At 45.3% G+C, this 26,239-nt stretch overlaps 1 protein-coding gene across 4 annotated transcripts in view; it reads left to right on the forward strand.

The window, feature by feature from the left end:
* The first annotated feature begins 1,521 nt into the window (after positions 1-1,521).
* PLEKHA1 (pleckstrin homology domain containing A1) overlaps positions 1,522-26,239 on the forward strand; it is a 486,448-nt gene continuing 461,730 nt past the window's right edge. For 3 of the 4 annotated variants that reach the window (XM_078643947.1, XM_078643949.1, XM_078643950.1), the window contains exon 1: positions 1,522-1,658. The gene's annotated coding sequence lies outside the window, so the exon portion shown is untranslated. Of the gene's footprint in view, positions 1,669-26,239 lie in introns of all 4 variants that reach the window. The other variant, XM_078643948.1, reaches the window with a different exon arrangement.

Raw genomic sequence — 26,239 nt, forward strand, 5'->3', positions numbered from 1 at the left:
AATACTTATAAGGTCCCAAAAGCGAGACCTATTGGCTATGCCAATGCTTGTTATAAACAGTACACAATCACAAAAACTATTGCAGGGTTAGCCACGAATGTCAGAAATCGTTCGTACAGTGATGCCTATGTAGTTACCACTTACTGCTTATACTTTATGTGTCTTTTTTAGTCTACTCTGCTTCATTTGATATGATACATTGTACAATACCCTGGCTAAAGCTCTCTGAATTGGGAAATGCTTACTCCCTCCTAAAGCTATCCAAATGCTACACTGGAAAACATGAGTTTTTGTCAAGTTCGGCGATGATTAAAGTCACTAAGAGGATCCCAATCATGCCTTACACAGGAGTGCAATACTTGTCCCTTTATTACCCATTTTATACAACGTCTGGAATTGAATCATCAGGGCTTAAAACATTTCCTTCCAAAAAACAGGCGATCAGCACGTCCCTCTCCAATTGTATACGGATGGTATAGTCATTTTAGATCGTATTCCCGTTGGACTATAAAGATCATTATGTGCTATTCACGCCTATTGACGTACAAATAGCAAATGTGACTAAGATCAAAGTGATAGAATAGTATGAAATCAAATGTTCACGTCAAGGCTGGGAAACGTTCAATTAACATACTCAGTTGAGTTATCTACAAGTCTAAAAAGTGCTAATCTATGGCCGTGTTTTACGGTGACACGGCCAAAATAAAACAAATAATGCAAATGAAGATATGTTTTGGAATAGAAGGAAGCTAGGCGAATAACGGCCTTCAATTAATGGCGTTTATTTTCTGCGACTTTTTGGACAGCTCCCAGGAGTGTATGCGTTTTGGTTTGCATGAGTGTTATTTTTATACTGCTTAGGATGGTTTAAATAATCTACAGTAAAGCATGTTGTTATTAGTAGTGCATGAAATGAAAGTTAATGTATGTAACGCACACTACAAAACTCAGTTGATTGCCCCCTTCTGTCTTGAATTGGTAACACACGCTAAATCACTTCCGGGTCATTAAAGTTATTTAAGCTCTGCGGCTCGTTTCCTGGTTCCACTTATATATCTGGATCACTTATTTCAATTCCTGACCTGGCTTTGTAACACAACTTGCCCCCCTTTTTTGTCGGTGACAGGCTCAGCCAACTAATCGTTATACGGGAGAGCGCCGTGAAATACAGTTCTTTGCGTGCTTGAACGCGACCCAAATAACCGCCCCACTGTAATTTACTTCGACCATCCCAAGTTATTTTCCGCTTCGTAGATGGTACTTTTCTGTACTCCTACCTGTTATCCCATTTTCTTTAACTGGACAAGAGCCAACCTGAATGAATATTAGATAGTTGAATCCCGAGTGGGAGTAATAAAAAGTCGGAACAATAACATCAGTATACAAAGAATGGTTCCTCGAAAATAGGCAAGGCAGTCTAGTGTAAGGTCGTGGTGTCGAAAAATGTATAAAGCTGTTACTTATAAGAATGTAAATGTTAGGACATTTACATTGGTAATTAACACATTGTAAAATGCAGAACATCTACACTAAAAGATGGCCGCCACGCTTTACGATGGTTGCAGCGAAATGTTTCCCAGCAGGCAAAGGTGAAAACGGCAAAGGAGGGGCTGAAGGAAAAATGTACGATGGAATGAGAGTGCTGGACGACGAAAGTGGTAAGAAGAGGTACGGGGGAAGGGGAGGTGCGCCAGAGTTGGGAAAAGTTTAATGCCATGTCAAAGGAGGCAAGCGCATTGCACGTTTGCCGGTGAAGTTGCCTCTGCCCACCAAGAATGGTGGTTTGAAGGCGAACGGGGCTGGTGCAAGGGACAAGGATACTAGTTCACCGCCCCATTATTAAAGCTACAAAATAAAAGGGACATAATAGGGGAAAGCATAAAGGAGGGAAGCAGTAGGGTGGTCGGGGGTGTTCACCTTCTAAACATACACACAAGGAAACGCACAGCGACCGGAGTTTTAGAGAAGAAGGAAAAAAGTAAAATCCAATCCCAAAAATATAAGCAGCAGTGATATAGATGCAAAAATGTATTTTGTTTATCACAACTATTGCCTTAACATATATGGAAATGTGTGATAGACATGAACAGCGATCAACTTGGAGTGATTACTTTTTTTATTACTTGTATGTTTTCGATTTAAATGTTTGTGTGCAACCGTGATCCCCTTGACGCAGAAACATTTCTGTCTTCCAAACTTGCTGACTTGCATCACAACTATCAGAATGTTCTTCATATAACTACAGCACTTCAGCTCTCTTGCAAATTTTTATTCTACATTATAATGAGTGGCTTTTATGGGATTTTCCCTAAGTTTCACAGTAGGTGACGGCTTGCGTTCTTTTGCATCAGTGTCGCTTTGATTCCTTCCTGCACTCGGTGTAATTGACACTGACGTCGAGCTCCCATACTCGTGAAAACCAAAGTCTGTGGAAATGTGTCCTCCTTTCTTAGCCCAGAAATAGCTTTTTCTTTGACTCTTTCTCTCCCTTCCTTTCTAAATTCTTTCTTTTCCCCTTTCTGTTTCTTCCTTCCCTTTCTCTCTTCCCTTCCTCTTTACCCCCCCCCCCCTCTTTCCTCTCCTCCCTCCTCTTTTACCCTTCTTATACCAGTGGGATGAAAAAGTGGATGGGATCTCTAAAAAGAGGTGGGTGCCAATGTCGTTAAGGGTGTCTCTCTTTAGACTACATTTCTGTGGTTTCAATAGCGTGTCATTCACCCAACTGGTATTTTTGGTACCCCTCTGAGCTTTTTGTTACTGCACCATATGTATAGCACAATAAGTGACATACATATAAAACCTGCCAGGACTATTGTCTTTGTCAGTGGCTGTAGCGGTCTACGATAAATTAGAAACAATGATTTTCTTGTAAATAATATTGAAAATGTTTCAATTCTGAAATTGAAACTGAATGAAACATTACCTAGGCCTGTTGAAGGTGTTGTGATCTTCAGAGTCTCAATCACTCACATGTTTTTGTTTAAACTGTATTTGTTGATTTTTTTTTCAAGCATTGGCACTGCAACATTTCCAAATGTACTTTGTCAGCCTAGATGTTGGTGGTGTTACACATTGATGGAGCATACCATCGATTCAATTATACATCTCTGCTTGTCCGTTCAGAGCTTTATAATCATAGCATGTAAACAATGTCATAACCTTGATATCTATTGCACCTTCGTGCTTCTAGATAGTTCTCATTTGCTGTTCGTCCTTCTTTCCTTCCACCTCCCTTAGACTCTAGTACAACGCCTAATACTACGAGTGTTGCTAATAAGCTGACATAGAAGATGTGCTGATGGAGCTGAGTAATTCACCCATGGGCCCATATACCCTTCCTGCCTTGGTCACATAGCGGTCTAAACCCTCAGCTGCTCCCCAGTTTCTTTATTCAGGAAGCTGTCAATACTTCCAACCAGAGTTCAGCAATGGTCTTTTTGCGGAATCCCCTTTGCTCTTTTGCAGAGCTGCCCCTTCCACAACAGCCCAGTTTTCCATGTCCTCAGTCGACTTCCAATGTAATGCTATATCCCTCCAGGCTACAGAATGGGCCAAGATTGTATTTCTCACATTCTTTTGCTTTTTCTGGCCGGTGCAGACATAAGCCATGAGACATATTTCCACTTGGAGTACATTTTGTCTGTTGAGTGTGCACTCTACCGCCTCTACCACTTAGAACCCAAATCTCTCTATCAATGGTCAGGTTCACACGAGAGGCACACATTCGCCATCTAACTGCACAGCGGGACATCGTATCAGCTTGTTTCATTATATTTAATCTGAGGGGGAGGTATGCTATGAGTAAATAATTAAACTGCGTATACTTGTATCTGGTGTTCCGATAGACTTTGTGTACTTGTTCTAAAGTTTGTTACCAGTTTTTTTTACCTGGAATTCCCTTTTGAGCTGTCCCTCCCATCTGTCGCGGAGCATTGTCAGTTCAGGGAGAGCCACAAACACAGCCATTTTGTAAAGCAAATATATTAATCTACTTCCCTCTCGAAAAGTGAGCAGTGTCTGTAATAAATCATCCGTCTGTGGTTCAGAAGGGGGAGATCCCCCACATCTGAGATATCGTTCTCCTTAGCATAGGTCAGAATTGCGTTTGGGGTAAGCCATCCTCCTCCATCATAGTCTCCATATTGCGGAGTCCCTGCCCACTCCCTCATTCTTTGTTTGGTGAAGAAACCCCTTTGGAGATAGGAAGGCTTTTCAATGGAAGTGAAGGTGCATAAAGCTTTATCAAGCTTATCCTGCCAAGTTTTTAAGGTCTTGGCTAGGCAGCGCTCATGCGTTGCTCTAGGAGATGACCTTTAGAAATTGGTCAGCTCTTTTTCGAATACTCGAGCTTGTGCTGGCATCCACCTTGCGGGAGCGAGCAGCGGTACGTACGCTAATTGAAAACAGATGGCCCGTGTGCCGCTGCTCGCACCCGCAATGTGGATGCAAGCACAAGTGCTTGAAAAGAGCTGTTAGCGACCTTGTGACGAGGGCTCTCAACTCCTCCCCTAGCTCTTGGATCGCTGCAAGGCACAGAGGGCTTGATCGTATGACGAGGGCTGTCCACTCCTCCTCTCCCACGCGGATTGCTGCAATGCCCTTAGGGCTTGATTGCGTGATGACGGCTCTCGACTCCTCCCCTAGCTCCGGGATCGCTTCAAGTTTCTTAGAGCTTGTTATTTAATTGTTTGTCTTCCTCGGCCCGGCGCACACGCCCCCTGTGCTGTGTGCGGAGCTCAGCGTTTCAAGAAAACCAGCGCTGGCGTTCATGCAGGGCAGCGGATTATGGGCTCATTGCCTTGATGTGGAGTTGCACACATTGTGTAAGACAGGACACAGTTTAACTCCTGATGCTGTAATCTGGGGCTGCGATTGAAGCAATTTCGGGTGCCTTGAATTTCCGGTGCACCTGGCTGGTGTGCAGCTTTAAATAATTCCTGAGACATTTCCATTTTAGTCTGACCTGTTGCCAAGTGGTGTGAAAGATTTATACAAGGCCTGCCTGTGAGCCAGGGTGCTGTAGTTGGAAAGGAGGGGTGCATTTACCATGCTGCTTCCTGCAAGTATCCGGCCCAGTTTGATTCTCGGATGGACCTCAGCATCAAGAGGCCGTACCAGAAACATACTGTGTGCTAAATTAGGAAATATACTGAATTCGAAAATATACCAGCATCCATTAAGAATATGCTTTTTTGTGTGTTTCTTTCAGAATATTCCTATAGTGCACGTCAGACCTTAGTGACTGATCACCAAAGATCTCAAACAGCTTAGCAGCCAAAACAAGAATTCGTGGAAGTAGCTCTAAGTGTATTAAGGGGTTTGCCTTAGCAAAGACTGTGGTTGTTTGAATGTATTCTGTGATGCCAGTGTTTACAAACTCTATTTGAGTCTTTTTATGAATGGGATTTCGAGGGGGGGAATAATAATATTCCGACTTGTATAGAATTGACTCTTCTTTGTAAGTGCACTTGATGGGCGTGTGGAGTTTGCAAGTTTATGCCTACGTGCACTTTTAGACTTCCTGCTTGGTTGTCCTGTGTTGGTTTGTGCTATATTTTTAGGATGTCCACATTAGATTCATTTGTGTATTAGTGAGTTTAAATAGTTGAGCACCCTAGAGCAATGTCTCTCTTCCCAGAAGAAGGGGATATCCAAGCTATGAGCACGATATGGTAACAGTTAATAGAAAGGATATTGCCGTGAAGTCTTCTTGCATTCGCCCGTAGCCTGTCACCTTTAGTGAAAGTGCCTTTTTAGCTGCGGAACTAAATCGCAAAAGGACTTCTTGCTTAATGTTGGGTGAGTGCGGGTACCTTACTGAAAGAATAAAGGATGTATGGAGAAACCAACATATGCTCCCATACTCGTTTGTCAGCCGAGACACTGGCCTGGTCTGTCTTGGGAAAACCCCTTAAGGATAGTGGCTCGCACTAGCCATGCTGGTGCAAGGAGGGGGTCACCCAAGGGTAAGTGATGGCTTTTCATCCTTTTAAAATAGGCTTATCTATTCATCCTCTATTCTTTCTACTTAACTATCTTTCAGCAAGGAGCACTTTTGTTACTTAGTTACTGTTTGAAGGATGTTGTTCATCTTTACTTTATTTCCCTCCACGCTACTGTTGTGTGGCCAAGGATGGCTTTGAGTTTGGGAGGCCGTGAGGAGTGCTTTGTCTCACTTAGTTTTAGAGGACAGTGGTGTCTGAACAACACAACGGAATGTGTTACATTGAATGCATGTGCTTGACCTACAGTAGAAGAAAGTAGATCATGTAACCATTTTGATTTCATAATCAAACTCTAGGGCTTTCCAAGCGTGATGCCTCTGGAATTGCATTCTTTCCATTTTTTTTAGATGTAATATGTTATTGGACCTTTCTACATGTGGAATTCTATAGAGCTGGCATTTGAAGATGAGTGGAGAGATGGAAATTATTTGCGCCGACCAGCATCTGGACACTTACTGGATTGTTCACTGTTGTTTACAGCTCAACAAGCACTTTTCTCCACAAAAATCGTGTTAAGCCGGCAGCTATGTTACTAAGACCCTTGGAAAGTCGAAGTCAGTGCTTACCTATAAAGTAATTAATGGAAGACCCCTTCTCGATCGCAAGTGTGTGTGCCACATTCTGCATATAAATACTTTTTTGGGTGACAAGCTTTGCAAACAGGTTTTCAATATTGTTTTAGTTCGTGGACACATAGCCACATCAATTTAACTTGAATCCTCTTCATGTCAGTGGGTGTTAAAATCATGTTTATGAGTGTCCTGTCTTTGTTTATTTATTTTTTAGGCTAAGCCTAGCGGTACATTACAAAGCATGTTTCTGTCAATGACACACAGGGATCACGTCCTTAAACATCATAGGGCGTAAAATTGTGTGGCCGGATTATTAACAGGATGATGTGCTGCATGGCTAAACACTTATAAGATCCAGAAGGCGAGACCTATTGGCTATGCCAATGCTTGTTTTAAAAGCTGCTTTCCAGCAATGAGACGGTATAGTGAACGATATGGGATGACCTACATGTTTCAGCTTCACTCCAAGAAGCATTGCAGTGATATCCACCATCTTTGGGGGGGGGGGGAGTCCCCTGCATCCCCCAGTTCTTTCCTGTTTAGGCCCACAGGCACTTGTGTCCGCCAGTGCAGTTGGGTAGACAAGAATATGTCTTGAAGTCTTGGGCTCCCAAGCCCTCCAACGCTGTTGGGCGCTGCAATACTTCGAGGGAAACCTGATGCCGACCTCCATATAATATCAGCTGTTGGAGCAAAGTGTTTAGTTCCCTAAGCCATAACCTGGGAACCCAAATTGGTAAGTTTGCAAAGTAATAGAGAACTCTCGGTAACATCACAATTTTCGATAAAGTAACCTGTTCCATGATTGGTAGTTTCAGTGATAGTCAAAATTGGACATTCCCATTCAGAGCCTTCAGCACAGCTCCCAAATTCCATTCCCTGATGTCTGTTGCATCATGGTAGATGTTAACTCTCAGCTACCGAAGTACTCAATACTCATTACTGTGCCAGAGTTTCCTGCATCACCCTAAACAGTCACATGAAGTTATGGGATGTGTTGTGCTGAGGCATGAAGTCTCCTTGATCCAGATGAATTAATGTTGTCTAATGTGGTTGTATGCAGTTGGCCAGTATTTTACTCAGGGTTATAGTCTAAATTAAGCATGGACAAGGGTCAATAGGCAGTTTCAGGCAGTGCTTCTCCCTGGGGCTTAGGGATGGACATTAGAAATGCCCTGGTAGTGTATGGCAGCTAAGGGGGGCCACATGGTCCACTTATGTTTGGTAAAGCCCGCTGACTAGCCATCTGTCCCAGGCGCCTTGCTGCATGCTAGCTCTTTACTTGTCTCTTTAACCCCTCCCATGCTGGTGACGAACCCCAGCCGTCACGCCCCACGGTGGGCGTGTGCTGATGACGGCTGGGGTTCGTCACGGCCCCGCCCTGTTCGTGTGTTTACAGCACACAGGGGAAATCGCGGCCGCAGCGAAGGGGTTAATTTCCGGTACTGTGATCTGTCCATCCAGTCACTCAAGTTATGTTTACTTAATGTTAGACCCTCTTTTTCTCAACACATCTCATCCATCGCATCTCCTCTGTTTCCTTTTCCTCTTTTCACTCTCTCATGAATGCATTACCTCGCATCTCCTTCACTTTCAGTCCCCAAGCACACAACACACTCACCTGAAGCACTATTTTTTTTTAATTTTCGTCCCTACAACTGTGTACCTCCTTTACACACATTTGTACGGAATTTCAACTGCAACATGGGACCATTGCTCTGAGCTCTTTGCAGAGAGGCCAAGGATGTATGAGGATATATTCTGAACACCTTTTGACCCACTAACAACACTGTGAGAAACTCACTGGCTTCAGCTTCAATTCCCGAGCTCTCAAACGTGGCCCATTATAAGCACCTGTAGGCAGCTTAGTTCAAAGTATGCACTGTATAACAGCAGTATGCTACACGACAGAAAATACGGAAATATAACATCATGGAAATATTTTACTTAATCTTGCATTCCCTGAAGGGTTAAACATGTGAAATATAAACAGGAAGTAAATCGGTGATATGGATTACCTTAACATTTATTTCTTTAATTTTTCAGAAATCGATCACAGTTTTTGCTAGTAAATATAGGGCCCAAAAGGGACCAATTTCATTGTCTGTATTTGAATACTAACTGATCTGAGATTTGGAGGGACCTGGGCCGCCTAAAGCCCTGCCAGTGTCACTTGCTTCAGGCTGCTTTAAATCAGTCCACAAAAAATCATGAACTGAAAGTCACTCAAACTACCACTCATGCTAAAGTTCTAAACATCTGTGCACCTAAAACCGAAGAGATACTTCCAGATGGTCATTATGGCTCTCTCCTCAGCCTTTGACACACAGCCATAACTGATCACCAGACTGTAGTTTTGCCTGTGAGTCGGTTTCTCAAAGACAAATGAGAAAGGTGAGTGGCTTTTGTTATTCCTTTCTCTATCTCGAAACAGGGATGTTAGTGGTAATAACAGGCTTCTTGCACATCCGACCTAAAATCTACGGCAAGTACTGATACCACAGGAATAATATGTGCTACAATGGACCAACACTATGCCACCTCAATAGTGTACACAAATATGTGAAAATCCATACATTAACAAATTATTAAGAAATCCAGGCACTACTCAAGTATTGTATTTTTGGTCTGCCAGTAAAAACAGATCCGACTTTTAATTTTCAAATCCAAAATCTGTTGACACGAAGATCAGTATCAGATGAAAGACACCCGACATGTGTTTCGTCGAAAGGACAACTTTTTCAAGGCTGTTAATTTAAAAGGCAATCATTACATATTTGTATAAACACCTCAAACTATTTTCTTTACATTATCATAAAAAGTATACAATGCTTATAGCCCAAAAGAATACATGGGGAGACATTCCTCCATGCTTGTAAAAGCTCTTTCCACGTGTGGATACAAGAACATCATATCATAGTTACACAGCAAGGAAACATGCAAAATAGTTGTATGCGTTTCCTGTAGCTGGGAAACATGAGGATTCTCTACCCTCCAAACTGACCTCTTTTAAAAAAAAATATTTTTTTATAACTATGCAGGATGTGGATCGGTTCAAAAACCGAGCAATCAAGTGACGGGCTGGCTCCTTTGGAGGAGGCCTGGGGCTACGAGAGCAAGCTCACAGTTCAATCAGGAACGGTAAAGATGGAATTCTTTGAACCAAAGGCCAGATGTATGACCATTGGCATTTGCGACTCGCAAATTGCAAGTCTCAATTGCCAATGTACAACAGTGTCTGAGAGACAGTTTGCGATTCCCAATGGGGTCGCAAATTGCATGCCTCATGCATATTAATGAGGATGTCGCAATTTGCGACCCCATTGGGAATGGCTGGCACTCCCAGGGATGGTGTCCTGCTGGGGTCAGCAGACCTCCATGTCTGGGACTCCTTTTAAAGAAAGAAGTTTTTTAGGTCCAGCCTGAGCCAGGCGCATGTGCTGCTCTGCGAGGCTTCTTGTGGCTTCTCCGGCTTTCTCTGTGTGGGTCTGACTCCTCCCACACATTGTATTGGCCTTTGCTTGTGTATTTCAATAATGAAAGCACACAAATGGCCAAAGGCGGGTGCATGTCCCACCTCTTCTCCAAAGGTTCACTCCACCTGCGTTTTTCTCCCGGGAGCGAGCAGCGGCGTACAGGGTGGCAGCTGCATTCCTGGTGGGTCAGGTTACACGAAACTCGCCGTGCTTTTGCTTATTCCAGTTTCCTCCTTGCGTCCACTACTTTGTGAGACTCCCCCTTTGTGGTGGCTTATCTGCATTGCCAAGGATCTCATTGAATGCTTAAGAAGCAAGCTTTACGTGGTTTATTTAACATTTCATTTACTCCTTTGGGTTTTATTGTTATTTTCATCTGTTGCCATTTTATGACTGTAGAAGGAATTTTGGTCTATCGTTGGAATTATCTGTTTGTTTTACTTTTCCTGGTATTTATTGTTCAGGTGCGGCCTCCACTCGTCTGTTTGAGCGAGCCGTCTCAGCTTTCATTTCCTCCTTTATGCTTCTTTTGACTTCAGTAACAGGATGCATTCTTGTGATCACGGCATAGATTCCTTTGCAGCGACTTAGTCAGGGGATTTCACCCCAAAATCAAGACGGAAGGAGCCGTTTTTGCTGTTCACGTTTTCACCAAGGGTCTCGCGCACGCCCTCAGAATGTTACGTCATACGCATCTGTAACCAGGCAGGCATTTATTTATCCAATATGTGCAGGAAGCACAACCGGGCTTCGCAGTTCATTTTAACATTGTTTGCTGGTTCACTTTTTAACTAGCCCCCTTGTTTGTTTTTTCCCTCCCTCATCATCTGTTCCTGTTTGTCACGCTTTGCTTCCGTACCCTAATCTTCTATCTCTTTACAACAATGGAGGTAACTTTATTTTAGCAGTTTTTCTCAAAATTGTTTTGCACCTTTTCGGTCTAATCTAACAGTCAACAGTTTTCCCATTTTTACGCCTTCATTTTGCTTTGACCTAGATTACGCCAGCCCTCTACACCCATTGGGTTCAAGTGCTGTTCACATTTTGCTTCTCCTCACCATAGCATGGGGCAGTGGGTCAGTGTACAGCTCACTCCAGCCTCACTGAGTGACAGCATTTTGGTCTTTCGCATGACCTCTTCCACATCTGATGAGTAGTTGCCTAATTTCTGCTTTCACGCTTTTTGCATGGTTGATTTTATACTTGCTGTTTTTAGAGTATTTTTTGTGTGAACATGCAGAACACTTGCAGAATAAGCACATTTAAAAATGGAAAGCTTGTTAGTGCCGAACTTAAAGGCTTTGCCAATGCTTTTTTTTATTTCGGTTTTCTGGTCTTATATTGGTGCCTGACTCAATTCAATTCAAAGATAGCTTTATTCGATTTAAGAATAAATCATAAAAGCACAAATATAGCACATTCTTAAAATCATTTGCAGACAATTACATATGAGCTTTAAATAAGTATATCAGATCCACATCATTAAAAAACAGGATTCCAGTTCCACATTAACTTTCTGGATTTAGTGACATACTTAACATGTAAGCTTTAGATAAGCACATCAAATCTGCATGATTAGGTACCAGAATTACAGTTCCACATTGATTTCCTAAAATTAATGACATTTAAAAAAAAAAAGAATAGACTGCATAAACATTTCATTATCCAGAGTTTGTAGTGCCAAAAATGCTATACGACATTGTCTTCGTCCCAATATTTCCAAAATGGGCTTTGTAAACCTTTTTCTAGGGATTGAATACAATTGACAAAATAAAAGAATATGCAGCGTGGATTGACATGATACATCATCACATGGGCAGGCATCCAATTTGCGAGACCAGTCATTTGTGACTGGTAAGGTAGTGAGTCTGTGAAAAAACCCCAGACGAAAACGAGTCAAAAGCATTCTATCGTAGCTTCCTAACACCTGAACTAAGTAAAGCTGGAAGCCGTCACATGTTAACATCAACTGATTGTCCATGACTGTTGGTTTAACTCTCTGCTTAAAATATCTAATTGATTGTAAGTGAGCAAGACAATCTGCTTTCAGTGTCATTCTCAGAATAGATACCATGCTATCAGGCCTTTCAAAGTATTCAGGATGTCCAATGTCGCTCATTACTTGTTTGATGTATCTAAACCAAGGAATAGATGAAACCTTATCTAACTTTAGGCAATCATTGATGATGTCCCGGTCAAAACTGGTCTCATTGGTCCCCCCTCCCTCCCCCCCTCCCAGCTTCCATTAAGACTATCGGCATTTAGATAATATTATTGACTAAGTCTCCGTCAACCAACTGACGCATAGTCCCAACATGCAGTGAGTGTGTAGGTCCTCCACCAGAGTCCCCGGTCACTGTGTCAATCAAGGTGTCTCTCTAACCATTATGGTCTGGATGTCTGTGGAGGGTTGATCTTTGTCCTCTGGCTCCAATAGCACCTGGGTCATGACATCCCGAGAAAGCATAGCATCAGCTACCTTTGCTTCTCTCCGAGTTCTCCGTATGTATGCCTCCTCTGCTGCCGCCCACTCTAATCCATCTCTCTCCCATGCCACCCTTGTGGAGGGCTTCATCACCAGCCAACTCATAGCTATATGTCTTTTAGCCGCTATGACGCCCAACATTGTAAATCATTTGCTCAGCTTCCATCTAGGGTTGTGAGGTAGGAGCCCCTATAAACATTGGTTAATTGTATACAATACTTCCCACCCAGATGCATGGCGGAGTTGTGGCAACACTTGATATTTGCAGCCACCTTCACACTCCAAGGACCTCTGTGGTCCCTACTGGGGTATATGGCATGTAGTCTCTTGGGTGTGAGTTAAGCCTTGTGGATTATGTTGAATTGTATCTGTTTAAATCCGGCACAGGCTGCCTGTCTGGATGCTTATGTGGTGAGCAGGATGACATCTGTAGAGGAAAGGGAGATCAACAGTGGCTCTCTAGGACCAACCAGATGTGATTGTGGCATCTCTGGTGGGTCTGCCACAGCAGCCAGTGGCTTGGTGATCTTACTTAGTTTCCCCTGTTTGGAGGCAGGTCAGAATTTACCTTTGGCCATGGAGGCACAGCTTTCCAAACTTTTCATATTGGTGACAAACTTTTTAGAAATGAAACATTTTGCGACATGGTAATGCAAGCAAGCGCAGCGAGCGCACCCGAACCAACTACGAAGGGTTGGGGGGGAGGGCGTTTCTCCCCACAAGAACATTTTGAAAAAAGAGTGGGTAAATGGTGCATTTTCAAGCAAATTTGAGAAAGCAGGAAGGTTAATAAAGCAATTGAGAATCTGTTCTGACAAAGACAGTGACTGGCAAAACTGTCTATCCATTGCTTGTTCTTCCTTCTGGAACTACATGATCCGCATTAATGGAAAAGTATCTTCTGAAATTTGTAGTAGCCTGGTCAGCCCCAGGTCTGTTAGTGTTTGTTAGGCATAAATGTGCAAGATTTATAGATGAGTTTCTGTGAAGCACTATGAATCTCAAAAATGTTCAATCGGTTGAAGATAAGAAGGATGACTAATCCCAGCAATGACTGTGCATCTGTTTAAAAAAACATAATATTCTATGGATCTTTACTTTTATCTTTTCACTCTTCTGTAACTATACTTTTCAATCACAGTTCAAGTTGGCAAATGATAACGACAGATACAATGAAGGAACATAATGCAGAGTCGTCACAGGCTTTGAACTTGGAACACAAGCATTTTAATAACTGAGGTAGAAGTACATTAAGCAACATAATATTAGCCCTGGGTCTATGACGCCACTTCTTTTATTAACAGATGGGATCTCAGAACTAGAGCCCTGCAAGTTTTTTGGAACACAAACCTTTTACCACTCAGTTCTGATACTAATTGGGTGATTAGCATTCATGCATTCAAGAATCCGAGTTAAGACTTTCAGAACACAAGCAAGCTAGAATTAACAAAGGCATGCATAATAGGAACACCTACACAAGCCAATTATTAGGGCTTAGAATTCTAGAACACTGGAATATTATATCTCACCTCAAATTCCGGTATAGCAGTTATTCAGTTCTGCTAAACTTTGAGGTTTCTTCAAATATCATTATAGGTCTTTTTGCCTCTGAATAATTACTGTATTTTCAAGTTGATAATGTAACATACTCTCACTGTTTGTGTACCCAGCTCTACAAGCCCACACACTGTGAACACAGAGGTACACTTCTGGCGCCACAAACAGTAGTAAGCATCTGACACTTAAGCATACTGATCATTGCCCCACACATCGCAAGATGTCAGTCCATGCTCAACAAATCTGCATTTTGCCCTATCAAAATAACACAACCACATCAAACCGAGACACAGCTACTGACATTGTACACCACAATTGTGATCCCTTAGTTAAGCATGTCATTTTAACACTTCTGAACAGACTTTACCTTATATAGCCCACCTACAGCAGGTCGGTCAGGCAGGCCTGGACCTCCTGGTGGTGGGAGCGCCCGGGTGTCTCCGTGCTCCACGGCACTAACAGACAGCATAGCCCGGCTCCCCCCAGCAGTCTCCGGGCAGTGCTTTCCCGACGTTATTCCTCGTCTCCGGGCTGCCTCCACTATTAAAAGTGCGCCATACCGGGCACCTGGGATGGGGAGCAGAGGCGGCTCCGTGGACTCACTGCGCATTCAACGTTCAACGCGTGCGGCATAGGGAATCGAGGCCGTGACCACACGCTCGCCTAACGCCTCTCCTTCCTCCACATCACTGACATGCGCAGACCGTGCTGCTAATAAAATGAATTCACGAAATGCAAACATCTAAGAGCATTCTCCCTAGTCTGCCCGCAGACTTCATCGTCGTGCGACACTCCCACACATGGCAGGCGACACAGGTCCGTGTCACGACACAGAGTTTGGAAAGCTCTGCATGGAGGGAATCTGTTCAATGAGCATTCTTTAGTAAATAGCAACTATCAAGTGCACAGGAAGGTCACTCGGCAAGGTGAAACAGTTACTCACTATGTACTTTTGCTTAGCAGTAAGCACCATCTGTGTGTACTATAATTAATAAAATTTCTGACTTGGCAGTCTCACTGTGGTGAGTGGCATTTTCAGTCAGTAGTAAATATGCTGTCTTCCGTGAGTCCTGCTGTACATGTTTCAGGACCCTGATAAGGGCCTTCTGTCATTTGCTGTCCTCTTATGTGTGACTCTTGACATACCCTGTGGAGGAGTACCTGCTGCAGTGTTCTCACACAGATAGTGGCAGTGTACCTTGGTCATAGGGCGCTTTTGGGGGTCGCGCAGTTCCACATGTAGGGCCCGGTCTCTTATTTACATGCCTTCGAGCTGTCAGCAATTCCTTCTAGTACCATATCAATCTGCAGTGTTCATTATCCAATATTCATCATATCCTGTTTCACAGTGGGTCAAGATTTGTGGCTGTGTTGTTGGCCCCTGGGTGCCGCAATGAGGGCCCCTAAGTAGGAAAGAGATGAATTTGACTAAATGATACCTGCAGCACCACACCGGTGTCCAACCGGCTGAATCTCTTTGCCACCACTTCCCTTGCAGCCAATCAGGGCTCTAATTACTGGATGGGGTGAGGCACGGGACTATGGATTTTGTCAGGCTCCCGCTATATTCAAGATTGCTTTGCCCCACCTGTAGATTGTCATATGGGCAGTGTGCCTTGGCACCCACTGCGGAGTCTTCTAAATTTCTGGACACCCACTGACTCCCCCCAACAGCAGCTACGGGATGGGCACTGTCGCTGCCTCCCGGGATGGAATTCTGACTGAATCTCGGTTTTCCAAAGGAGCAGTCGCCACCACTTCAAGGCCGCTGTCTGGCCTCTGCATGGGTGTTTCCAGTACTTCATTCCTGCTTCCAGATCCGTTCTCTGTTCCATCTGAGGTCTCATTCCCAGGCCAGCTTCATGGGCCTAAGTCTAGCACAGGATCTGCACGACATGTCCAATAGCTCTGTTGGAAATAATACCATCGGAGTACCTTGCCAGGCATTCATCATGCTAAATCACTGTAAACAAGAGAGCATGAGCCACTATATTCTTTAGTCTCTCAATGTGCCTTGCCCTGACCTTAATGTTTCTGAACATGAACATCTCTCATTTGCCTTCCCAACTGTCCTTTTAAAATGAGTGCAGTGGCGTAACATTAGCCCCTTCGACTCTGCGGTGCAGGGGTTGAGGGAGGGCAAGAGCTCCAGGGGGCCCCCTCAGCAAAAGTGGTAGGTCGTGGGCTGGTGAAGTGGGCCCTCTCAATGTACTTTGTAGGGGCCCCCCAAGTTTCGTTTTGCCACTGACTGAGCAGGTACTAATTTAGCACCTAATAGCCGTTATATGAGAACATTGTCTTATATGTTGATCGAGTGGGCTCCCATACAGACAATATAACCACGATTGAGGAACTTTTCCAGCCCAGTGATATTTCCAGTTCTTTTTCCTGCTTAATATACTGAATCACTCGTGCACACATCACTCCTAATCGAGAATGTTTCTTAAATCATCCCTAACAGATGGGTCTGTTTTCATCTGCTAGTGGTGACGTTTCAAGCTTGGGACTTGTATAGCAGTGCACCATTAAATGCTTCCCTTGTGTGAGCAAAGTGCCCTAATTCCTTCATACCAAAATTTAGGAAAATGGTTGTTAAAGTGTGACACATATACTTGCAAGTAAGAATTTCATCCCTGCCAGGATTTGGTGAGCAGAAACGTTCTGGTAACATAACATCTTCTTCCTCTGGTAATTTGATCATTTTGCTAACCATGCACATGCATTGGTTTTAAAATCCAGCATGTTGTCCACAGGCAGCAGCAAGGTCCTCCCCATGAAGTTCAACTTAGTTCCCGGACAGGAGGAACAAGTGTAGAGGCCATCCTTGGTTATCTTGGTGATTCAAGGTATGTGTCCTGACAAGAAAGGTCCAGAAAGAAGCAGCACTGTGGACCTCCCACTAGTAGCGCAGGGCTTGATTTCTTATCCCATTAACAAAGCCCAGGTGCTGTTAGCCCGTTGTCCATGGAGTCAGCCTACGATGGACTACTATTAACCATATAGCAGATATAGGTACCATTCTTCTGTCAATCATTGACCAGACCTTCATCCTTTGATATCTCAGGTAAGGGCTTGACCCTTGTAATGCCCATTTCGTTAGGTCTGGGCGAGGCTTTAGGGGTATCACGCTCTGTTCTTTGAACATCCACTCCTTGCATGACTCTTCTCACCCCTGGCACTGTTATCTTTTTGCTTTCTACCTGTTACTGGCAATGCTTGGGACCCGTATTTTACCAGCTGTGGACCGATATGCTGCTGGATACTGTTTAGGCCTCCACTCACACTCCTCGTGGGTCAGTGTTAGGAAGGAGCTTTCCATTCAAAGATTGATTGGGTAGAAACCTTGCAGTTGATGTGTGGTATCAGTCTGTGATATTTTGAGCCTTTGGTAGTTGGCTCTCTAGGTTGAGTGTGCGATGTCATATGTTTCCTTTGGTGGTCCACTTTTCCAGTTTCTGGTCATCCAATATGTTTAATTTTTTAAACACTTTCAAAGCACCTTTCCGCCATTTGTATGGTTCAGTTGCCGGGGTGTCTATAATTGTTCTGGGATTCCTACTGGCAAGAGTCAGTTGTCTGCATCAGGACACAATGCTATATCACTAGAGTTTTATTTGGGCTTACCCGTATGTCAATCTGGGCCGCAGTTTGTTTGGAATTTGTTCTCCAGTGACAAGCATAGTCAGTTAAATGACACGGTCTCAGAGCAAGGATGACTCCACCAGGATCCCAAAATTTTCATATTTGGCATGAAATTAGGGTACATGAAGGGAGAGTAAGAAAAATTAGGGTATTACACCTAAACATGTACCTCTTTAATTTGAACATTTGAAAATCCTGGGCAAACGCGGATCATACAATGTATTCTAAATTAATTCCCACACTAATCTTAGAACCATATACTGTTGAGCAGATTAAGAAGAGCTCTCCTCAAGGAAAATTGTTAGCAGAGAGAAAGAGAGCGAGCAGGAATATTTGTTTGGCACGTCTGTAATCACAGTGAGGTACAAATTCCAGAGATTTGTGCTATACCCAATCCTTGAGATAGGACATATATAGCAATGTGCAATGTTATTTGCAGATGATGTCATTACTGTCATGCAGCCCTAATTCACGTTGTTTTGGTCCAGTTTTGGATAAGGAGCATGAAACACTGTACTTTTAAAAGTAGTAGTGCTGGGTTCATCCACTTGCTAGATGTGACATACAGTTTATACCAAGATTTGCCAGATTATTATCAGGCGCTAAAACGTCTCACCTGTGTTAAGGTGGAGTAAACACATTGCGATGAACTACGCTTGTTTGGGAAATGTCACTGTCTTGGGCTAGCGTTTTTTTTAAAGCATTGTCAGCGGCACATAGATTGTTTTTCTGCATTTTTTCATTTTTGTTTTGATAAACACAATTTTATTGGTTTGACAAAAGATAACAGCCATTCATTACGACACCAAGAAAATACTGGAGCATAGTCAACTGTTCGATTGTACCATATTACAGAGACGGAAGGATACAATGCTAAATACATGTGGACATTCCCTGTGAGTCTATACCATTCCCCCATGCCATTTCCCCCAAACGCTTCGATAGTTTTTAGGACAACCTCATGCTCATACATGTTTTTTTCTTGTGTGGGACACCAGTCGTCCCGGTCCGCCAGCGTCCAACGCTAGGGGGATGAGGGCACTTCCAAGAAGCCGCTATGTCCCTCTTAGCCACTACCATTGCCGTAGTAAAAACAATTTTTCGTTTCTGGACCCATCCAGCCTATCAGTAATGCAGAGAATTGTGTGTCGTGGAACTTCCCACCCCAGTATGTCTGTGAGTTCCTCCTCAATGTCGCCCCAGAACCGTGTCAGATGGGGGCATGGCCATACCATATGGAAGAAGTCAGCTGGTTCATGGCCGCACCTTGTGCAAGCGGGGGTCGAGCAAAACGTGCCCGATGAAGGCGCACCAGGGTCAGGTAGGGTGCATGTAAATAGTATAGTTGAACCATAAGCAGCCTGTCAGAGGCGGTAACCGTCCTGGGGGGCCATAAGAGCTTCGCTTCAGTCTTCCTACTCCAGTGTGCCCACCCATTCCTCCCATTGATTGCGGAGTCGATCTAGTGACGTTGGGGTGTTATTGACCAATGTCCGATAAATGCGGGAGAGGCCACCCTTCTCCAGGTCTCCCAGCATAATCTGTGCCTCAGGCGGGCTGTGGTCAGGGAGCTGCGTGCCTACTGTGAGGTGTGCATGGAGAGCGTGGCGCAGTTGTAGATATCTGTAAAATTGACACTGATGCAGGGAGTGTCTGGCTTGGAGGTCCTTGAAGGAAAGCATGTGGTTGCATGCCCACACATCTCCCAACTGTGAGATCCGTATAAGGTCCCAGGTTCGGAATCCCTGTAGCCCACTAACCTCTCTGAGCCAAGTTTTTGTGTCCACCTAGTGTGTCGCAGTGCAGCCCGCCAGGCCTACAGCGCGGGACGGAATAGGATCCCCATACAGCATAGGTTGGACTCTGGTCAGACCCAACTCACTTAGCTCAAGCCTATAGGCCGGGTCGGACCAGCCCCATTGAACCAGTCGTGTATGGATAGCAGGCATGTGGCTAAATTATACAGATATAAAGGGTCATCCCTGGGCCCCCATCAAATGAAGGAACCCTCCAGATGTTTATAGCCATGTAAGCCCTCCCTTTTCCCCAGAGAAACTAGAGGCCATACTATCCAGTTCTCAAAACCAGGCCCTCGGGAAGCAGAGGGGGGTGTTTTGAAGAACATAAAGGAACCTGGAGAGAATCAATATTTTAAATAGGGCGACTCGCCCGATAGGGTTCAGGGGCAACGTCTGCCATTTCTGGAGACCTGCCTTAGCCTTCTTCACTAGAGGAGTAACATTGAGGGCCCCGTTGAGCTCAGGGAGCAGTCTCACCTATATCCCCAGATATTTAAACGATTGGCGACGGAGCGGTATGTTGGACTGCCATTCATAGCATTCTCTAGTCAGGTGGAGAGGGACCAGGACCGACATATCTGGGTTCAGCCGGAGGCCAGAAGCTTGTTCAAAAGATTGTAGAATTTGGAGGCATTGAGGGCCGGATCGGGCGGGGTCCGCTAGGTAAATGAGGACATCGTCCGCGTAAAAAGCGATCTTGTCACCCTCCGCATTGGGCCAGTCCCAACCCTGCACATTTCCGTCCGACCGTATCTGACCGCCAGGGGTTTGCATTTTTTCATTTTTATTATGTCGCAGCCTACAAGACAGCACAGCTGTCTGGTATGCGAAAGACATCCTGGGGAGTTCCTGAAAGTAGACCTGGGAATAAATTCTACTCATTGCTTGCCATTGACTTTGTGGTATGGAACTCGCATTTTCTTGCTTTCCATTTGATGGCATAGGCTCTCCAGGTTCACTTTGTCCCTACTGATGCCAAAACCTTATTTACCAGTATCCTTCCAAGAGCTCCCTTTCTGTAAACCAGACCTAATCTCATCGCATTTGCTGTGCATTCAAAGACAGAGGTCAAATGTCAAGCTGTGTCTTCGAGAGAGCCTAGTGTCTACTTTGCTTTTGGCTGACTTCAAGTGAGAGCGTTTATAGGAAAGAGGAATGCAGATTGCTCTCCCCATGGAGTAGGGGTGTCATGGTTATTTAAGCCCCTTAGCTGCTGAGCCGCCACCTGTGCTTAGCCCTTTTTTGGCTATTTGGGATAGTTCTCGCTTAGGGTTCCCTAACTTTTTTTTTTTCTCACTGTGGTACCCACACTAAATTTGTCTCCCGACCCCCCAAACATCCTTGGGAGTCAAAAGGTACCCACGGTTTGTGGATTCCCCTGAAGGGGACTGAGAAATTAACCAAAATAGAGCAGCATTTTGGGCTTTTTTTTGCGGTTCTAAAATTGCAATCTTCATAGCTTTCAGGAATAGGAGACTAGAATTAGAAAACCAATTTTTTGGGCATTATACTGAAAGAAGCCCATTTTCCTATTTTTTGTGTGCTTTGAACCTCCTCCTAGTTTGTGGTGGAAACGGGTGTGAAACCCATTGTGGATGCTGGAAAGCTATACATTTCTCACCGATCTGCCCTTCGTTTCTGGCTCGAGGAACTGCTCCCCTGCTCACGTATCTCACCGCATTCCCTGTGGCTGAGGTCGGCTGGTGGGAGCGTTACTGCATTCGGCGGTAATCCACCTCGCTCTCAGCGCGACCCGCCCAGGTTGTAGTGCAAAGGTTGTGCCCTGGAAAAGCCTACCGGGGGACTGCGAGGCCCAGAAACCACCGCTCCTTGCAGCAGGCGCCTCTTCCCCCGGCGGCCACGCCCATTGATCTGACCAGCGCCTACAAAACCTTTCGCGACACCCGCTGCGCGGGTGCCGCTCACCGATCTGCCCTTCGTTTCTGGCTCGAGGAACTGCTCCCCTGCTCACGTATCTCACCGCATTCCCTGTGGCTGAGGTCGGCTGGTGGGAGCGTTACTGCATTCGGCGGTAATCCACCTCGCTCTCAGCGCGACCCGCCCAGGTTGTAGTGCAAAGGTTGTGCCCTGGAAAAGCCTACCGGGGGACTGCGAGGCCCAGAAACCACCGCTCCTTGCAGCAGGCGCCTCTTCCCCCGGCGGCCACGCCCATTGATCTGACCAGCGCCTACAAAACCTTTCGCGACACCCGCTGCGCGGGTGCCGCTCACCGATCTGCCCTTCGTTTCTGGCTCGAGGAACTGCTCCCCTGCTCACGTATCTCACCGCATTGCCTGTGGCTGAGGTCGGCTGGTGGGAGCGTTACTGCATTCGGCGGTAATCCACCTCGCTCTCAGCGCGACCCGCCCAGGTTGTAGTGCAAAGGTTGTGCCCTGGAAAAGCCTACCGGGGGACTGCGAGGCCCAGAAACCACCGCTCCTTGCAGCAGGCGCCTCTTCCCCCGGCGGCCACGCCCATTGATCTGACCAGCGCCTACAAAACCTTTCGCGACACCCGCTGCGCGGGTGCCGCTCACCGATCTGCCCTTCGTTTCTGGCTCGAGGAACTGCTCCCCTGCTCACGTATCTCACCGCATTCCCTGTGGCTGAGGTCGGCTGGTGGGAGCGTTACTGCATTCGGCGGTAATCCACCTCGCTCTCAGCGCGACCCGCCCAGGTTGTAGTGCAAAGGTTGTGCCCTGGAAAAGCCTACCGGGGGACTGCGAGGCCCAGAAACCACCGCTCCTTGCAGCAGGCGCCTCTTCCCCCGGCGGCCACGCCCCTATTTCATCCTTTATAATTAGCCAGCCTCCAAGCGCCGCGGGTCGCAGCCCGGGGCGAAGACCGGGGCGAAGACCGGGCAAAGACCGGGCAAAGACTGGGCCGTTTTAGGCCGTTTTAGGCCGTTTTAGGCCGTTTTAGGCCGTTTTAGGCCGTTTTAGGCCGTTAGAGGCTGGTAGAGACTGGACTGGGCCACCCCTCTGACATCTGTACCCGGACTTCCCCCATTATTCCACAAGCGAATCCAACAAGGACAATAATGGTTCTTACGAGGGGAACTAAAATCAAAACCAAAGCCCCCAGCTCCGTGGGTAAATTGCTTGGCCCTATGGACGACTTCCTAGCGAAGGCCAACACACTCATCGATGAAAGCATCTTAATGATAGAAGAAAGGGTCTCCTTAGATCTGGCATTCGCCAAAAGATCCTCATTAGGTATCTTGGCGGAAGCCAGATCCCCAGCACTGGGAGCCCCAAATGCTGTGATACTGCCAACACGTGAGAGACGCAGTTTGCCAAATACTGTTGATCTGTCAGTATCCCAGTTTGCGGACTCTCAGATCAGCTCTGACTTAGAAAAACCCCCAGAATTGCTTCCGACAACACCTTCACAAATTACCTCCACAGATAAAAGAATAGAAAGGGGCAGGAGGGAGGGAGCAATTAGTAAGAAAAGGGCGCCCACAAATCCCTTTACACCGGAAAGTTTGGTGTTACCATCTAGCACCCTGCAAAACCATGGTGATAGGTCAGTACAAATAGAGATTCTAGCGTCAGCCCATCAGACAGAGAAGGAACCAGCCCCCCCGAAAGCCTCGGACCGTCACTCCAGTGAACAAGCCCAAGTGGACTTGAACGTTACGGAGGCTCAGGAACTAACCCTCACCAGCATAGCGGATATAGTTAAACAGGCAATACAACCCCTAGAACATCGATTATTAACTATAGAGTCACAAATCTCCAAACTCCTAAAAAACCAACAGCTAATTCTTCCATCATGCTTACAAAAAACAGGAGAAAATAATATTAAAAAACCAACCTCTACTAATATAGCTAGTGCTAATCCATCTTTGCCCAACCTACAACAAAAGACTCTCCGGATAACTACACCAAATGCCCCCATTAACAAAAACACGTTAAATCCAACCAAAATAGCAAACACTGCAATAGCCTTGCCTACCACCAATAACTCACTGCAGACAATTACTCCAACCTCTCCACGAGTGGCATCCACAATTGCCGCCACCCCGGCAGCACCAAGTAGCTCCGCCAATAAAACTTCAGGCGAGAATGCAAACAAACCAACAACAAAAACTTCCTTACCTCCACCCCCACCACCAAAAACCCCTTCGGACAGGCCCAAGAGAAATGCCGCCAGGAATCCTGGTCCCCCAAGACCACCAGCAGATTTCCCTCCTGAGGCCTCGCCCTATGTGGTGGTTATGGCTGGAGTACCTGAACTAACAGACCTTACTTCAGAACCGAGCTGGTCCTTAATAAATAAGGCCCAGCACTGGCTCCAGACCAACCGCCCGATTCCATCTTCCTGGCGCGGAAGAATTAGATCTGCTGTCAGGGTGCCGTGGGTGGGCAGCACGAGAAAAACCATTCCCGGGGATTGCATCACAATTACATTTGAGGACCCACGAATAGCACACTGTCTCCGCATGGGAAGATATCACTCCAAATGGAGGAATTAAGATCAAGCCTCTTTCCTTCTTTTATCCTTTTAGGCAGGCGGGTGGCTTTATACAGGAGCAGGAGCCTCCCTGGTCTGCCCCATTCCCCAGGCAGGACGACTTATCAATTCCCAGTTACCACGGCCCCCCTAACTTATATGAGCCAGATTATCCCTGGCACATAGTAAGACAACGCCATCAGGGTGGACGATGGGATGACAGAAGGCCCTATACTCAACGGCCCCCTCACAGAGACGAATCTCGGTGGGACCCATGGTACAACATCCCGTTACACAATAGGTACAGTGGCCTAGAAATGGTCGACTGACCATCAACAGAAACTTCCTTAAGCGAGCTTCATGTATCTCCCTCTCCACAACCTCTCATAACCTCTCCAGTTCCCAGAAATAAGGAACTTACAATCCCAATAAAAGAATCTAATGATGACTCCTCAATAATCGCAGTACTTTCTTGGAACACCGCAGGCCTCCGAAATAAAATCGAGGATGGTTCCGCGCAGGAGTTCCTAAATTCATACCAAGTAATTTGTCTCCAGGAGACATGGTCCGTAGAAGAATTACACCTACAAGGTTACAAAACCTATTCTGTTCCAGCACTAACTAGCCCAATGGGCAGACCAAAAGGTGGGCTATCAACTTATATCTCAAATACTCTACCTCTTAATAAAGTGGCCACACTTTCCCAGGATCCTAACCATCAAATCCTTTCACTAACCCTTGCAAATAAAGAAATAATCATTCTGACTAATATTTATAATAACCTATCGGAAGAAAACTTCATAATTCTTCTTACCACCCTATGTGACAAATTAAAACAGATTCATCACCGGAGATCCGCAAATAAGGTAACCCATCTAATCTGGGGCGGGGACTTCAATCTCCACCCCTGCACAGCCTCCAACTTACTGTGCTGCGGGATAGTGGACGAATTTAACGCCCCAGTAGCGCATTTTGCCCACAATAAACTAGGAAATCTTATTAACACAGTCCTATCGGACTTGGATCTCCACATCGTAAACCACCAGCAGGCAGATCCAAATAAATTTACTCCGACATACGTGGGAAGAGGGCATCAAACCACAGTAGACTTCATATTCCTTTCTCCAAGTCTTATGAATAAAGTTAAAGATTTTAGGGTCATTGTCACTCCCCTCAGTGATCATTCCGCTTTAACAATAAAAATAACTATGCCATCCAACTCCTCTCATAAGTTGGAGATGGCGACCACTCTCACACAAAACAAGATCCAGGTTGGTAAACACAATGGCTTCACAATCAAGTGGGCAAAAATTAATCCATCTGAAATACTGAAAAAATTAATAACTCGGACCTACCCTAATATTGTGAAGTGCCTGGATCTAGCATCAAGTCATAAGGAAGTCCTGACAAACTTTATATTAATTTTGCACTCTATAAAGGACCTACTTACCTCAAAACCTAACCGAAACCGTTCGACAAAACCGAAATGGTTTAACCATGATTGCACTGCTGCTTTAACAAAACTAAAATCCGCACTTCAAAAGAAACCGCGGGACGCAGCCCAGATCCAACTTTTAAGGTGCCAATACATAGGGGAAAGAAAGCTGAGAACTGCCCAACTCAAGCAAAAACTATGGGAAGATCTTCATAAAGGTGCAGTCTTAAAAAACAGTGAGCTTTTCTGGCGTACAGTCAGAACCCCTTATCTTACTCCTAAAGGCACCCCAAAAATAGAAGTTGCAATTGATGAACACACATGGGTCTCCCATTTCGAAGAGATCTTTAAAAACACATCATTAACAGAATCTTTGTCTCCAAAGCCTCATTATCCCATTTTGGTTCCTTTTGATATCCCAGATCTCATGGATGCACTCCAGAGTAGTAAATCAGGCAAGGCACCAGGACCGGACGGGGTCCCAGTGGACTTCTTTAAAAACAACCTAGACCTCTGGGCCCCCATCCTAACTAGAGTCTGCACAGCGGCAGTGAATGAGGGAATCCTAACATCCTGGACTAAATCAATAATGGTCCCCATTTTTAAAAAGGGGGACCGTCAAGATGCAAAATGCTACCGGCCCATATCACTGCTGGACTCGCTCGGTAAAGTAGTGGGGAGAGTGATCCTAGAGCGTCTCCAGCAGTGGAGCGAGAACCGGGGCATAATCTCCGATATTCAATTTGGCTTCCGCGAGGGCTTTGGCACTTTAGAGCAAGCCCTAAATCTCACCTTAATAATGGGTAAATAC

Source organism: Lissotriton helveticus, chromosome 5_1 (genome assembly GCF_964261635.1).
Source record: "Lissotriton helveticus chromosome 5_1, aLisHel1.1, whole genome shotgun sequence".
NCBI classification, from domain to species: Eukaryota; Metazoa; Chordata; class Amphibia; order Caudata; family Salamandridae; genus Lissotriton; species Lissotriton helveticus.